This window comes from Grammomys surdaster, unplaced genomic scaffold (assembly GCF_004785775.1).
Source record: "Grammomys surdaster isolate TR1022 unplaced genomic scaffold, NIH_TR_1.0 126118, whole genome shotgun sequence".
NCBI lineage: Eukaryota > Metazoa > Chordata > Mammalia > Rodentia > Muridae > Grammomys > Grammomys surdaster.
Genome location: NW_021620926.1, coordinates 5,938,618 through 5,955,316, shown reverse-complemented (window position 1 = coordinate 5,955,316; position 16,699 = coordinate 5,938,618). Strand labels below are relative to the sequence as shown.

At 41.9% G+C, this 16,699-nt stretch overlaps 1 protein-coding gene across 3 annotated transcripts in view; it reads right to left on the bottom strand.

The window, feature by feature from the left end:
• Itsn1 (intersectin 1) overlaps positions 1–16,699 on the bottom strand; it is a 183,781-nt gene that overhangs the window by 134,121 nt on the left and 32,961 nt on the right. The gene's annotated exons all lie outside the window — the stretch shown is intronic.

Sequence of the window (16,699 nt, the reverse complement as noted above, 5' to 3'; positions counted from 1 at the left end):
TGCCTGCCCAGAATGTCAAACTCAGGTTCCAAAATTTCCCGTCAGGCATAAGTGCATCAGTTCATAAGCAACAAGAAACAAAGTCCTCCTCCCCAAATAAAAACCTCAGACTTAATGGCTATTTTTCTTCTTGTCTGTGGTGGGTTTGAATTTGAGTAAGAAGCAGATTTAGTCTCCAGTTGGTGATGACGTTTGGGGAGTTAGGTGTGGCCTTGCTGGCAGAAATATGTAACTTAAGGCAGGACTTCAGAGTTTAAAGGTTCTCGACATTTCCTCTCTGCTCCCTCTGAGTGGTTTGCCATGTTTGTCAAGATGCAAATGCTCCGCTTCCTGTTCCAGCCACCATTCTTCCCCTCTGCCACCATGACTCTTATCCCTCTGGAAACTTAAGCCAAAATAAAGTTTTTCTTCTATAAGCTGCTTTGGTGATGATGTTTAATTAGAAATAGAAAAGTAACTAATGCAGACCTAATCTAATTTTGTTACAGTAAATTTCCAGCCAAAAGGACCAGAAAGTATTCATTAAAATTTTTAGATTAAATTCAGTCAGGTGGGGTAGTATGTGCCTGTAATACCAGCACTCAGAAGGAGGAAGCAGGAGGATCACGAGTTCAAGGCCAGACAGTGAACCCTTGTAAAGTGAGGACACCATCTCACTAGCTTAACAACAAAAATTAAGTGTAGAGAAATTTGGGCTTTAAAACACGATGTTCTCTTGCCTTAATACACCTCAAACTCACTGTGTAGAGTTTCTTCCAAGTATCTGTTGCCCCAAAGCTCTTTCCTGTTCCCCACTCCTACCTATTCCTAGTACTCAGTCTCTTTATAGTGAGTAAAGACATCGGACTTCTGACTTACTTGTATTTTAGTTTTCTTGTCTTTTGCACCATTTGGTCTGCCTGGTTCCTCCTCTATCACTGGCTGCCTGGCTGCTGTGAGAGCAACTCATGGTGACACCTGGATTCTCCTTTGTATTAACAACGAAGAAGTACGCTGGGTGGGAGTTATGTACGTTTAGAGACAACCAGGTAGACTGACTTGCCTTTCCTCAGGACACTTCCAAATGTCAGCATCCTCAATCTGCTCCCTCAGCAGAGAAGCTAGGTAGGGTAAGAAGGGTGTGGCATCACCACCTTCATGCCTTAGATTGTGGTGCCCTACCCAGAATGTGCAGTCACAAAGTGGCCCTTGGATTTTCACTCCTCTCTCCATGGAGTTCTTCCCATTCCAGTTTCCTGTCTCCCAGAGAAGAGACCAGTCACCTATCTGTATTGAACTGCCACCTGTGGGAACATCTGCAGTCTCCATGTGGAAGCCTCTTGTATCATTCGGACAAGATGGCTGGAGCTCCTTTTTGCTCTAAGGTTGAATCCTTATCTTCCTTGCTTGCTCAGGACATGGATCATGCTCTATGAGAATTCGTTAGACTCTTCTGCAGTTTTCTAGTGATACAGTCTTCTGTATGAGTGACACACTGTTTCTTATTAAGGCAGGAAGACAGAACACATCTGTGGCCAAGGCACCAGACTTAAGCAGAGGTCTGCCAGTCTGGTGGAAGTGGACATGACAATTCCCTAGAGGCTGCAGCTGGCCCTCTCTTCCCTCGGTGTACCTGCAAGCATCATTGGCTCTGAGAAGCTTTTAGCAGGCGTCTCTTACCTAACCCTCACACAAGGCTACCTAACTCTCACACAGGTCACACACTTTCTTAGCCATCTTTCCAAAAAAAACGCTCAGCTCTGAATTTCTAAAGCCAAGTGAAACAACTATTCAACACACAGTAGAAAATATGTGTAAGCTCGGTCCTTCATCATCTACTGCAAAGTACAGACAAATTATTAACCACTTTGTGCCCAGAGACTGCAGACTTCACCACTTTCTGGGCCATTTCATTTCCAAACAAACATCTTAGGTTTACTAGATCTGTTTCATCTGGAAATAAAGATTTCTATCCATCACAACACCTAGGTGCATGCAGCACCTGTGACAGGAGTGACTGCAGCAACACCTCTGACAGTCAGGGTTTTACACTTTAGTGGGTGGTTTGTTATGCTTTGTGCCCTTTTATGTTTCAGTAGTTTCCTTTGACTCCTAGTTTGCGTAAGGTTTTTATTAAAGAGTGGATGTTGATTGTTTAGAAGTTTTTTTTATTAGCCACTAATGAAGTAATGACATATTTTCCCTTTTGTTAACATTCTGGACTTTTCTTCTTTCTTTTGGTGTTGGGAACTGAATCTGGGCCCCATACGCTAAGCAAGTAAGTATTCTACTCCACCTTTGCCAACACTGAATTGCAGTGACATGTTAGGTACTATTAAGTTATTCTAGACTTTTTTTTTTTGTAATAAACACAATCCAGACAAACAAATTTTTTTTGCAGCTAGGTTTGGTGTATAATAAAGCAACCAATCTGGAGGAAAGAGATCTATTTACCTCCCTAGAAATTATAGAACTCTTAAAACAGTACAAAATAAAAATGATTGGAAGTATACATATAAAACTGAAATATGACCAGGAAAATTAGAGATGAGTTTGAATGAAACAAACAAACATTTGTTACCAAAGCCATTTCAGAGAGGAAAACTGAGGTGCCCTCAATTAAGTTAAAGACAGTAGACTCTTAATATCGGCTATTACATTAATAGCTTAATGTTCACTATATATAAAAACAGAGTATTCTTTTAAATAAGATTATATTTATTGTTCATATTTTCATGCACACCATTCTTACAAATATAATGTTATGCCTTACTTTAAAAATTTCACAGCTCCTTGAGAGAATCAAAACTAGACAGAACTCTTATGGCCAAAGTATAATTAGTATCAGTTCCTGTCCAAGAACTTAAGAATAATTGCTGTTTACCACAGAAATGAATTTCCATGCCCTAGAGTTCTCTCCCCCCAAACAGCACGTAAGATGAAGGGGAAGTAGAGACAGTTAACAGAAAGAAAGACTGCAACCAATGCTAGATTAAATTCAAACCCTAGCACTTCTGATAGCTGTTTCTACTTCCCCTGTGCTGAGCATCTGTGAAGGGGCAACTGAACAAGTTCGGACTCTACCCTGCCTCCGACATCTGGGATATAACACTTTCTCTCTCTTCCACTTCTAACTGCAGTTCAGAGCTCTTTAGGGTCATGGATCATAAGCTGGCTATTATAGAATCTTATCTAATAAGAATTAAACCACTGGGAGGAGTGAATGAAGGTGTTCACTAACTTAACAGTCAAAAGCTGGTCTAAGGACAGGGCTGGGACCCTCCCACACACCTTCCTTGTAAACCTGAGTCCTTCAAATGCCTGGGCAATCTGTGGCTGCACCTCCATGGCTGGCCTTCAATTCATAATCTCACACCTCGGCCTCCCTAGCAAGGACTACAGGCAAGCATATCACCAGGTATGTTACTATTAGATCTGAAAAATAATTTGTAGGTTATTTCTGTAGTTCAGGAAAATGATCACATGCACTATGTCCCATGGCCGGGCTCCAGCTCTGTTGTGGCTACTGAAGCCTGCCGCAGGGCCTCAGGCCCCAAAACTCTGTTCAAGGCACACAAGGCTAACTACCCAGGACAGGTTGTAAGGGAAAGCAAGTTCCCCCAGTTCTGTTCTCTATGAGCCTTACCCCAGCGTGGGCCCCAGACAGAGAGCTAGTGAAGGGAGGTGCAGAGACTAAAACTCCAATAGAAACCCAGTGTTTCTGGACAAAAGAACAAACAGAAAAGGCCTGTGGAGCTTGCAGAGTGTGGGGAAGACAAGAAAGAAGAAATCAGACAAGAGCACCCGGGTCTGTGGATGTACTGCACTACTCTCAGGCTCACAAGACAATCACAATGGCATATCTGGTCTTGAAAGCTGGAAGAGGAATGAAGCCCCACTAGACACAGGGAACTAAGAGTCCTAAGTAACTTGGATGGGGGAGAAACTCACTCTATTGCACAGAATCACACCTAGGGTAGAATTAAAGGTATCGACACACTGTGATGGTTGATACTAAACTGTTGTGTGATGGGGTCTACAATCAGACAGGACACAAGTTCCAGACATGATCTTGAGGAAATGTCTAGGCTAGATTAACTAAAACTTCCAGACCCATCCTAGGTATGGCTCAGAGCATCCCATGGCTGGTGTCTAGGGTAAAAAGGAGGTGAGGTAAGCACATTCTTCTCTTCACTTCCCGACTATGGACATCCAGTGGCCAGCCACTCCTTACTCTGGCGGCCACAACAAAATGTGGCAATTATCACATAAGTCTTTCGATTGAGTGTCGGACATTCTTCCCATGAGACAAAAGTAGACATAAGTAAATGGAATGGAAAGATACACATTCTCTATAGAGAACGAGAAACCTATCTTAAAAAGAATGGAAATTTCTGCATACCAGCATAGCTAGAAGTATGATGCAACACCACTGTAGATGACAACATCATTAAATGAAGCAGAAAAATGAAACTAGAAAAAGAAAAGCAATATGAACCAGAAGAACAAATAATAAAAATATAAACAGGGAAGAAAATTTAAAAAGGAAATTTAAAATCTAGTTCTTTAAATACAATGGGCAAGGACAACGTAAATCGTCTAGAAGTAAAGATCATGCCACCAAGTCTACAATTAAGAGAGGAAAGTTAGAAATGCTGACAAGTGATGGGGAAAAGACAGACTTCTTACAATTACAGCCTCTGCATGTACACAAGGAGAAGCACTGTTTGAACCCTCTTGTGTTTGTTACAGAAAACCTTATGAATAAGAAAATTCCAGAAAAGAGCTGTAACCTCCACTGGTGTCACTGGTGAATTCTATCAAACATCAAGGAAGAAACAACACAAAAGTCAGGCCAACTTTTTCAAATAGGAGATATCACTTGCTCTCCATCCCTTGTCTCTAATACAAAATCCAGACAGCACAAAATAAATAAGGACACAGCAAGACCCCTAGAGAGTACAGATGCAAAATCACTCACAAAACACAATTTAAATCATAATAGGATATAAAAAGGATAAAACACTTGAAAATGAATTAATAAATTTTATTGACAGCAGAAAGCCCACATCATGATTCCCATGGATTCAGAAGAACATTTTTCACAAACACTCAACATTTACTAATCATTTTTAAAACCCTCTCAGTGAAACAGAATTAGGAGGAAGCCTCTTCGAGAGGAGAGACAGAGTCTATGAAAAGTTCAGCAGGGCTTGCAAGAGGTTCACTGGATAAGAGTATCTGAGGCCAAGCCCAAGGACCCAAGTATGATACTGGAACCCTACAGTGGAAAGACAGAGCCAGCAATAGCAAGTTGTTCTTTGACACACACACACACACACACACACACACATACACACACACACACACACACACGCACACACACTTTAACAGTGAACTCTAGAAAATCTAGAAGACAATAGTAAGCAAACTTAATAGAGTTGTAGGGTAAAGGGCAGATGTACTAAATAAAAATTAGCAGAATTCTTACATATGGGCATAGAAGTAAGCATAAAGTGAAATTAAGAGTAACAACCCGCTGGGCAGTGGTGGCACACACCTTTCATCCCAGCACTTGGGAGGCAGAGGCAGGTGGATTTCTGAGTTCGAGGCCAGCCTGGTCTACAGAGTGAGTTCCAGGACAGCCAGGGCTACACAGAGAAACCCTGTCTCGAAAGAAAAAAGAGTAACAACACCAGGAAGAAGAGATGGATCAGCTGTTAAGAGTTCGTGTTGCTCTTGCAGAGAAACCAGGTCATTTCCAGCACCTACATGCTACATGGTTCAAGGCTATCACAACTCCACTTCCAGGGAATCAGATGTCCTCTTCCGACTTCTGTGGGTATCAGTTATGCATGTGGTACATATATATACATGCAAATACTTAAACACAATTCTAAAAAGTTTTTTTTAAAGAAAAATAATTGTATTTTGAGTAGCACCACAAAATCTAATATTACTCAGTATAAATTACATGAAAGAAATGACTCATGGTGGACCACATCTGCAATCTTAGCACTAAGGAGCCTAGGGCAGGATGATGTCAAATGTGAATCTAGTTTGCAATACATAGGTGAGACCCTGTATGAAACAAAACAAACATTAGTCCTCTACATTGGAATTAACAAAATATGGCTAAGAAAAATTAATGAGCCAAACAATGGAATGATACTACCATGAACTCCAAGGTTCAATTAGTTAGAACAGCAATCCTCTCCCAACAGATCTGAGCATTTCAAGCAACCTGAATCAAAATTCCAAGACTTTTAGTGGGAACTGGTGAGCTGGCATTAATACAGAAAGAGAAGGACCACTGACATTTTAAAAAGAGCACAACTAGGGTGTCAGCCCTGACCAATTCCAAGACTCACTGCAAGGAAACAGAGTTGAGAACCTCAGAACTGCGGCCCAGGTCAGCCATACCTGTTTGCCAACTGATTTTTGGCAAAGTTGCACAGGCAACTTAAAGGGGAAAGAAACAAACCTTTTCAACACAGCAAGACTAACCATGCAGGTACCTCTGAAGAATAAATGAAAGAATACTGACCCAAACCTACTAACCCAAATCATCTAACATAAAAATTAATTTAAAATGTACTGCTAAACTAGATAGGAAACCACACAAGTTTTATACAAAAAGTGTTTTAAAAATTGGAGGATATACTCATACCTTGGGCTAGATAGTTTCTCATGACAGAAACAAGCAGATTGAGAAAAAGAATGGTAAAATGGGCTTCATGAATGTTAAGGAGATTTCTTTAAAAGATAGCATAGATTAAAATAATAAACACTTCTGCATGTGTGTGCAGCATACACAGAGAACTCTTGTAACTCAATACAACATATGAAAGGATGCTCAACAGGTCAGTCAAGCAGAAAACACACAAATGTGGCACGCTCTGCTACAAGTCTAATTGGAACATGCTGACCACGCTCTGTATTAGCAAGGACCCTTGCAAGTGCTACTGAGAAAACAGCAGACTGTTAACAAACACAGCCATCTTAAGCTACACAGCTAGCATTGGTTCCCAGTGTGGCCGTGTTGAGGTAACGGAACCTTAGAGCTGCATCTGGAGGAGAAAACAATACACTTGCATTGTGTAATATGAACAAAGTATGATGATATCCATGTATGAAATGTCATAATAAAACCAGGTACCTCATAGGATAACTGAAGAATTTTCTAAAGACAATATATAAAGTGGAGGTAGGCTCAGGGGTTTTAGTGTATGTGCATGTGCGTATGTGGAGAGCATGCGTATGGAGGCCTGAGCACAGCCTGCCCGGCTCTCCCTGCTTCTGCCTCCCCATTGCTGGAGTTCCAGTGTCCACTACTGTCTGGCTTGCTCAGCTGGGCTATGGGAGAAGGCTCTGCCCTCCCTGCTAGCAGTCTGGAGCAACTGTTTCAGCTCTGATTTTTATCTTTTTACTGAAACATTTTAAGACTGTCTTAAAAGCTAACTTGTGGGTCTTATCTCATTCAAAGGACAACTCAAAGTCCTCTCTGAATGGAGATAATGGTTAGTTTAGTTGAGGATTTACTAGCATGTCCCTTGTTACTCAAGAGTTTAAGTCAATAAGGGATAGTTATACAAAAATGTGTGTGCATGTGTAGGGACAGTTAAGCATCAAAAAAGAATTACTGAAAACTTAAAGACCATCTGACTTGCCATTAGCCAGTTTATCCCTGTTGTGGGCCTGTGAGGACATCAAAGTGCTCCATGAGGACACAGTATAGACGGGCACATGGAACAGTAAATGCCGGAAGAGGGACTCAGCAGGGTCTCCCAGCTGGTGATCACAACCTTTCAGGAATAAGAACTCTATCGATCAGAAAGTATTGAGTCTTGGAAACCAGTGAGGGTGGAGCCGAATGTTGCCAAGGATACTAACACAAGACCCAACGACAGAATGGAGGGAGAAAAAGAACCCCAAAGGCCTATCAAGTGTCAGAGCACACCACAGAAGAGACTGAAGAAGAGGCAATGCAAGATCACTAGAATAACCGACTTATAAATCAAAAGCGCTTACTTCTTTGATGGGGGTGGGGCCCCTTTTGAAACTGTAAATGTTTATTATATGGAAGCTAGATGTTTTGTTCAAAAACAATAATTCTACCGGCCAGGTGGTGCTGGCACACGCCTTTAAACCCAGCACTCTACAGTCGGGAAGCAAGTGGATCTTGGAGTTGAAGGCCAGCCTGGCCTACAGAGTGAGTTCTAGGACAACCAGGGTAGAGAAACCATTTCTCAAAAAAAATCCATAAAACAAATAAACAAAAATTCTTCTGAAACATTTCTAGCTCACTAGTGTGTCACAGCATAACTGTCCATGAAAAAGGACAGGAGATAACAGCAGTGAAATCAGAGAATTGAGAGAGAAAGGAGTCCCCCAGTTTCATCAGCTATAGGCAAGTCCTACTAACAGCCCAGAATGCATACCTCCTTCCTGCCTTTTCCCAAGGAATACAAAATTGTTCTCTTCTGAATGGAACACAAAGTATATTCTTTGAGAAATTTCTAAAACTGTAAACATGCAAGCTTCAAACTTCTTGGCAGAGAGCATTGCTAGGGATCGAGGCCCAGGCCTTGAACATGCTTGGCCAGGACTTAGAGGTTTTGAGTGAGGCAAACACTCCTATATCTGTGTAAACAAAACAGAAAACAAATAAACTAAATACTAGGCAATGAAGAACTGGGTAAACAGTGCTTTTCAAAGTTTGGATAATGTTAAAACTATTAAACCATTTCTAGAATATGTCTGAGAAGTCTTTAATCTTCTCATTTTAGCTTTGGAAAGAAGGGCTAATTACTGAAAGTTAAAAGGATAAATACTGATCTATGAGTTCTGGTATTTACACTAAAGTCCCAAATGTTGGTAATACTACTTATAAAATACCATTTGTAATGATAAAAACATAGTCACTTGATCTGCAATGTCTGGCTGTCATAAATACAGATGAACATAAAATATTAAATAACTTTATTTTGATAATCTTACTGAGTTGATAATCTTCTTGAAAGTTTGAAACTTTTAAGGTTTTTTTGAAAATTAGAAAAGGCTTTTAAAATAAGATACAATAGAATGCAAACATCCGTGAAGAATCAATAATGATGACACTCACATAACCACTACACTTCTACTGTGTTCAAAGAGCGCTAGTTTTGCACAATGACTCAAAGACTAAAGTGGATTGTGAGCATATATCAAGCTTTCGTTTAGTTACTGGCAGCAATTCCCTCAGAGAAATCTTATAAAGACATATTCTTTATGAACACGCTTGATAACATAGTCCTCTTACAGGTACAAGGAAGCTCGTCCCCACTACCAGCAGATGGGGGTGGAGGGTGGCTGCTCAGTGTAAGGAGCCCTGAGCTGGGCGCACACCAAGGGCACGCGCTCACACTGAAGACCAACCTACCCCGGCACAGTTCTGTAGAGCTAGGAATCCGAACCAGAGGCTGATAGGCTTTGAACAAGCTAGCAAAGCGCTCACCACTGAGCTACGTCTCTAACTCTTGGTATTTTAAGTCAGGGTCTCTCTGTGTAGCTCAGGCTGTCCTCTAACTGGTAGTCCTCCACTTTAGCTTCCCACAGGGATATGCCACATGTCAAGAGTTAGGGGATCTTTTTAGAATAAACAATCAATTACAAGTGGACTATGTTTATGTGGTTTCTCCTGATAGTTTAGCACAGACAACTAAAGGGGTGTCCCCTAAAAAAGGCTAGCTGGCTCAAAAATGAAGGGGCTCAGCAGGAAAAGTCAGTCATGATAGTAGGGCAATAAAATTATTCATGTAATAAATACGAGGCTGAGGTTATAGGTCAGTGATAAAGAGCACTTACTTGTCTCATATACAAGAGGCCCTGCGTTTGATGTATAGTAGGGAGAGACAGAGAAATGGACAGAGAGAGTAGATAAAGTTGTAAAAGCTATAAGTCAAAGGACCTACGAAATAGAATATTGAAATCAACATAAACTTTGCATTAATGAAACATTGAGGGCAAACAGAAAACAGAGAAGAATGTTTTAACCCCTGAAAGGTAGCTTCTGGAAAAATAATAACCTGCCAGGCAGGATGTGCCCGATAGTGGGTGACTATTATGGAGTAACCAACTGTTCCCAATTAGGTGGGGGCTGCTCTCCACATGAGTATCCACACCTCATGCTGTTAAACCTAGGCCAATCCCATGACTGCAGAGGTCTTAGACCCTGGAAGAGACACGCAATCAAACATCACCTATATCTACACCCACAGACAAAGGCTACTTCCAGTCTTACACAGAAACGCCTCTCCTTGCAGTGAATAAAGGCAAACGCAAAGGCTCAGCCTACACAAAATGCCGAGACTAAAGAATGGTTGAGGGCTCAAACCTAGGTAAGATTCACATGACCCCTAATGGTTCAGAGAACACTGAGCAGAGGGAGAGAAGAATATAAGAGCCAGAGGGGCGATACAAGAGGCAGCTAGGGAGAGGTTGTGAAATACTGTCTTCTAAGCAAGACATGGCCATGGCAACCAAGAACTCCCAGCAGCAGTGTATACTGGCATAGAGGTTGGGCCTCCTAACAGTCAGCTGTGGAAGGGCAAGGGACTCAGGGCCCTTCCACTTACTCCTGGTGTCTCAGTAAACAACAGATTCTGAAGTGGGGAGGCACAGTATCCAGGTGTATAGTGATGGTGAACTCAGGCTGATGGTTTGCTCCAAATTCAAGGTCACATAGACAGGCCTGGTTAAATTCTGTGGGTCAATAAACAAAACCCAAACTAAATAGGAAAAGGATATTTGTGGTGACTGTAGGGAAACAGGAGGGAAGGAGGGATCCAGAACACACAGTGTACCTGTGTGAAACTGTAAAGAACAAACAAACACACAAAAAATTTGGAAAGAAAAGCCCTAATCTTTTGGAAAAAGTCTGCAATAAGCAGAAACTAAACAAAAGTGACTGTACCGAGCCCAGTCCAGTCAGTGAGAAACATTCCACTCAGTGACAGCTATTTAAGCAGAGGGGCAAAGAGCAGAAAGTCACCCATAAGATTACACACACAGGCAGAAGGTATACAAAGCTCTTTAGAAACACAAAGAAAAGACAGACAATAAACAGACAAAGGAACTGACAACTCCTAAACATATAGCATCCTGATCAATGCCGTATGGTCACGTGGCTTCTACATGTGCTGCAAAGGAACACACAGAGACTACAAATTAGCTCTAAAACTGCAGTGGAGGCTTAATTAAAAGGGGTAAGGACGAGGCGATGAGAGTCATCGTATCTGGAGAACTCATGAATGCTCCAGTCTCCAAAGGGAACAGGCCTTTCCCCCAGAATGTGGGTGTGTTAGGGGTCAGGGAGGAGACAGGAAGGTCCAGTGTCCAGCAAGCACTGTCAGGCCCAGCTGTCACATATCACTTGGCAACACTCACTGGCATCTTTCTTGCAGCTTACCTCCCACAAAGAAACACTGGGGTACTTGCCTCGAGCACTCCAATAAGCAGATTTAACTTTAGTTCTGAATCACCCTTACTCTAATATTTGAAGAAGGGGACACTAGGGAACAGAAAACAGCTGCAACAGACATATGACAAACGAGGGAGGGACAGCAAGAGAGACAGGAGTGTCTGCTCAGGAGAAAATGGTTCTTGACGGTCTCGTCTTTGGAGCCCTTGTTATCATTTTTGAATCATAAGAGGCAGAGACAGGGAGAGGCTGTGAAATATTATTTTCTGCGAAAGTAAAGTTATTGTAAAGTAACATTCAAAAGGCACTATCTATACTTTGCCTGGTTTTCGGTTTTCAAAAAAAATCAGACCAGCAACTAAGCTTAGCTGCAGAAACTGAGAGGCCAGTTAGTGAAAGGTTTTGGAGTCCCTACTCAGCCGTGTGTGCACAGTACTGCTATGACACTCAAACTCCAAGAAGACCTCCTAGCAGATCCTGTGGCTTATTTCAATATGACAGTGTGCCAGCTATACTTGGATACAATGCACAGGCTGGTGGAACACAGTACAAGGCAAAGAAACACGAGAGTACTGCCCCTATAAACGAGCCAACTGGGGGTGGAGCGATGACCCCATGGTTAAGAGCACATGGAGCTCTTATAGAGTACCTGAGTTCAGTTCCCAGCATCCACATCGGTGGCTCACAACTGCCTATAACTCCAGCTCCAGGGGATCTGGTGACCTGTGGCTTCCCTGAGCACGTGCACAGACAAACATAAAAGACACATACATAAAAATAAATCTCCAAAAAATGAGCCAGTAATTATAAGACACTTGAGAACAGTCCCTCAAATTACATGGACCTTAGAGAATTCAGTAGTCACTGGGATTACAGTGAGGACATGCGATGAATATATAATGGATAGTGTAAAGGAGAAGTTGCAAACGTTACACAGAGTTGACTCTTCACAGATGTGGTGCCTCTGTGACAAGCAGTGAAAATTCAGCTCTCCAGTCCAATACACCTAACTCTTAATGCCAGTTAAAACCCATGGAGAACTCAGTGGAGATGCTCTGCAATCTGTTAAACACTTATCTAATCAGAACAACGGCAAATGTGCACAGGTACAATCTGATCAGACATAGATGGTGTTGCGCTCGCTACAGCTGAAGATTTTTTCCCAATGCTTATGAATGAGTGGAGTCCAAGAGCAGAGGGGGTACATCTACATGTTAACATCAGCAAGGGCAAGCATTAGCAAAGCAACTGTGCTCTGCTAACTGACATAAAGGACCTCATGACCAGATTTATCACTTTTTTTAAAAATTTATTTTACGTATGTGATTACACAGTCACTCTCTTCAGACAGACCAGAAGGGGGCATCAGATCCCACTACAGATGGTTGTGAGCCACCATGTGGTGGCTGGGAATTGAACTCAGGACCTCTGGAAGAGTAGACAGTGCTCCTAACCGCTGAGCCATCAATCCAGCCTAATTTATCACTTCTTGAAAGGTTTAGAACTAAAAAAGTTTAGAGCATTTGCATCACCAAAATACAACAGAAAATCAGATCATCTTAGCAGGCAATGGATACAGATTCCAATGATGATTCTCACTTCACTTGACCAGAATATACATTGATCAATTTGAAGTTGAAAATTGAAGAGAAAAGCTGAAGCACAGTTGCTGTCAATGCCACCAGGGACTGCATTCTTTTCTTTAAGAAAATACAGAAAAGATATCAGAGACTGAAAGAATGGCTAACCAATACAAGCACAACTTGAGATCCACCCATGGGCAAGAACCAATCCCTGACACCATTAATGATACTTTGCAAACAAGAGCCTAGCATAACTGTTCTCTGAGAGGTTCCACCCAGCAGCTGACCAAAACAGATGCAGAGACCCACAGCCAAACATTGGAGGAAGCTCATGGAGTCTTGTGGAAGAGTTGGGGTAGGATTGTGGGATCTGGAGGGATATGAACTCCACAGAAAGGCCAACAGTGTCAACTAACCTAGACCCTTGGGGGCTTTTAGAGACTGAACCACCAACCAAAGAGGCTACTCCACAGGCTGGACCTAGGCCACCAGCATATATGTAGCAGATGTGCAGCTTGATCTTCAGGTAGGTCCCCCAACAACTGGAGCAGGGGCTATTCCTGACCCTGTTGCCTGCCTGTGGATCCTGTTCCCCTAACTGGGCTGTCTTGTCTGGCCTCAGTGGGATAGGATGTGCCCAATCTTGCAGTGACTTGATGTAACAGGGTGGGTTGGTACCCAGGTAGGGCCTCTCCCTTCTTGAAGGAGAAGGAGAGACGAGTGGGGGGAGGATCTGTGTGAGGGAGCATTCAGGGAGGAGAAGGGCAGCTGTGATCAGGATAAATAAATTAATTAATGGAGAAAATGGAACTGAAAAGTTTAAAAAAAAAACAGAAAATTTAGAAGTTTCTGATTTAAAAAAAATTTCAAAGACAATGTAACTCAAAAGAAAAAAAACTCAAGATTTTTTTTAATGTCATACCTTTTAAGAAAGGCTCAAAATCTCCTAATAACAAACATTTTGTATGAACTAATTTTATATTTCTGTAAAAATGTTTCAATACAATCTAATCTATCTAGAACTCTGCTTTTAAGCAGGATTGTCCTCCCCAGAGTTGAGTGCACGATTTCATCCTTACAAACTTCATTCAGACTGCTCAGCTTCAAGATTCCAAGACTGAACAGACTGTGAAAAATAGTTATTGTTACTAATGGGTAGAAAGGTTCACTAAACATCATTCCTATAAGTATGAACATTATAAAACTAACCCTTTGGCCCCTCTTCAACCAAGCTTTTCTTACATGGCTGAGAGATAAAATAATCTCACCAGGTTTTTGTCAGAGGGAAATTTTACTTAGGAATCTGGTCTATTTACTTAAAGTCTCTTTAACTTGAAAAACTTGCCACAAGCAACAAATAAAGGCCACAAAAGTCAATAGAGATTTCAGATATTAAGGAGAGCCCCTTCTCACTGGTTAGAGGAGGGCCAATTTTGACAGCTGCTAAGGGAAGCAATCTGACAGCAATGGAGCAAAACTAGAAAATTATTGCACCCAATGATTCATCACCCATTAATCTGCCTGAAAAAAAAAAATCCAAGACTAAATGATGTCAATGACAGTCACCATGGTATCAGGGACGTGTGGACTTCAGCACATGTGTGGAGGGCAGAGTGTGGCAGTCCTGTAGGTCCCAGGGACTGAACTCAGGCCATCATGATGGCAGCTGGCTCCTTTCCCCAGAGCCATTGCCAGCTCTGAAGTCAAACAGAGCGGCACACACCAGTAACTCAGAATTTGACAGATAAAGGCAGAACTAAAGGATCAAGGGCTACGCAACAAACCCTGCCTCAGACACAGAAAGAGTGGGAGCAGGCAGGAATCTGGTTCTATGTTCAACATTACGGAATAGGTTAGTTATGACCTTTAACAGTGCTCACCAAGAGCAAACTTTTACATGGTGCATAATTTTAGAAAACACACAAGAAAATAAAGCAAAACTAATAAAAGTTGAGTAGGTTATAAATATCCATGAACAATCCAAAGCTTCATCAATGATTCTGTTTCTACTTCCATGTGCATTACATAAAACAAGAGAATGCTGTGGACCCCTAAGCTTATGACTTCCCTAAGGCCGAAAGCCGGGGAAAAACTATTCTGGCTAAAAAAAAAGGGAAACCAAGCAGCTCAAGACTAACCTACAGCAGAGAAGGGGCTGGGAACGCTAGGCAGTGATGTGGAGCACACTATTTAGCCTGTGTGTACCCTGATTTCAATTCAGGGTATCAGTATCAATCAGGTATGGCAATCAAATCCAAATAGCCCCAAGCCGTGCATAAAGCACATAAGTAAGGGGGAGTGGAATGAAAGAATGCAGGGTTCTTTATATTTATTTTGGTTTTCCAATATTAAAGGTGAGTGCTACAATGCTCAGCCAGTAAGATTCCTTATCAAGGAAGGCATCCAAAGGAAGCCCTGCTATAAGCCACCATCCCCTGCAGCAGAGAGAGGAGAGACAGGATCTCTCTATGGGCTTAGACTTGAGATCCTAGCACAACCTCCCAGATGTGGGATAGCAGGCACCTACCAACAAGCCAGCTGCTTCTAGTACACTACAGAAACTCCAGAGGATCAAAGGTATAAAATCACTCCCTTTTACTACTCTCAGAAAATCAAGTGAAATCACTTAAAAAATAGTCACCAATCACCATCTAACAAACAACTGAGTCATAGGGCTTACATGATAATTCACCCATAGTTAAACAGTTTTTCATGAAAATAGACTGCTGATTAATGATTAAAATTAAGCTTTCTATTGAGAACATCTGAAATCCTATTTTTCATTTCCTTCCTATGACTACTATAAGAGGCAACACACAGGAATCTTGAAAACAAAAGTTCTTCTGATGACTATTTAAAGGGAACAGAACTGGATACAGACCGATGCAGATGTGCCATCTGTGCTCCATTTCAACAAAGTTGCTAGCACTTAAGTTCATGCTGCAGGAGGAGCCGCACCTTTGGGATGGCACTGGTGGTGGGAACAGCAGGAGCTGTCCTCAGTGGCACACATCTTTCCATTTCACAGCAGTTAGAATAAACTGAGCACACAGGCAGCAAGGGCCGGTGACAGTGGCAACAGTTTAGCATTATCAGTGACATGTGTTCCATCTCCTGTTCTCACAGGCTATGGGCCCATGTGCTTAGGTTCTTTCTAAGCTTCAGATATTGATCTATAAACTGCAGGTATTAAACACAAGTGGTTCTGAATCAGGGGGTTCTAATCCTGACAAAGACTCTTCTGACCAAACTTTTGCCAGGCCTCTTAAGCCTTCCTCTCGACTATGCCCACCAACCTGTGTCACTTAAGGTGTCCAGTCTATCCAAAGCAGACTAGTACAGCTAAGTACAGAAAGAGCCTTCTCGCCTACCTGCAGTGTCTTCTCTTAGTAATTTTCTCACCCCACTGTGCCACACAGTTATAAAGTTCTACTTGTCCTCATTGAATTTGGAGCTGAGGCCGCTTCTCCCTCCCCTTCCAATAGTCTTGAGAAGAAAGCTTCTCCTTTCATTTTAACAAACATCAGAATAATTTTTCTTTAACAATGGTAATTAAATGAGATTTTTGTTTGTTTGAGTCAGGGTCTCCCTGTGTAGCTGTGGAACTCACTATGTAAAGAAGATTGGCCCTGGAAATCACAGAGATCCGCCTGCCTCTGCCTCTTAAGTGCTTGCT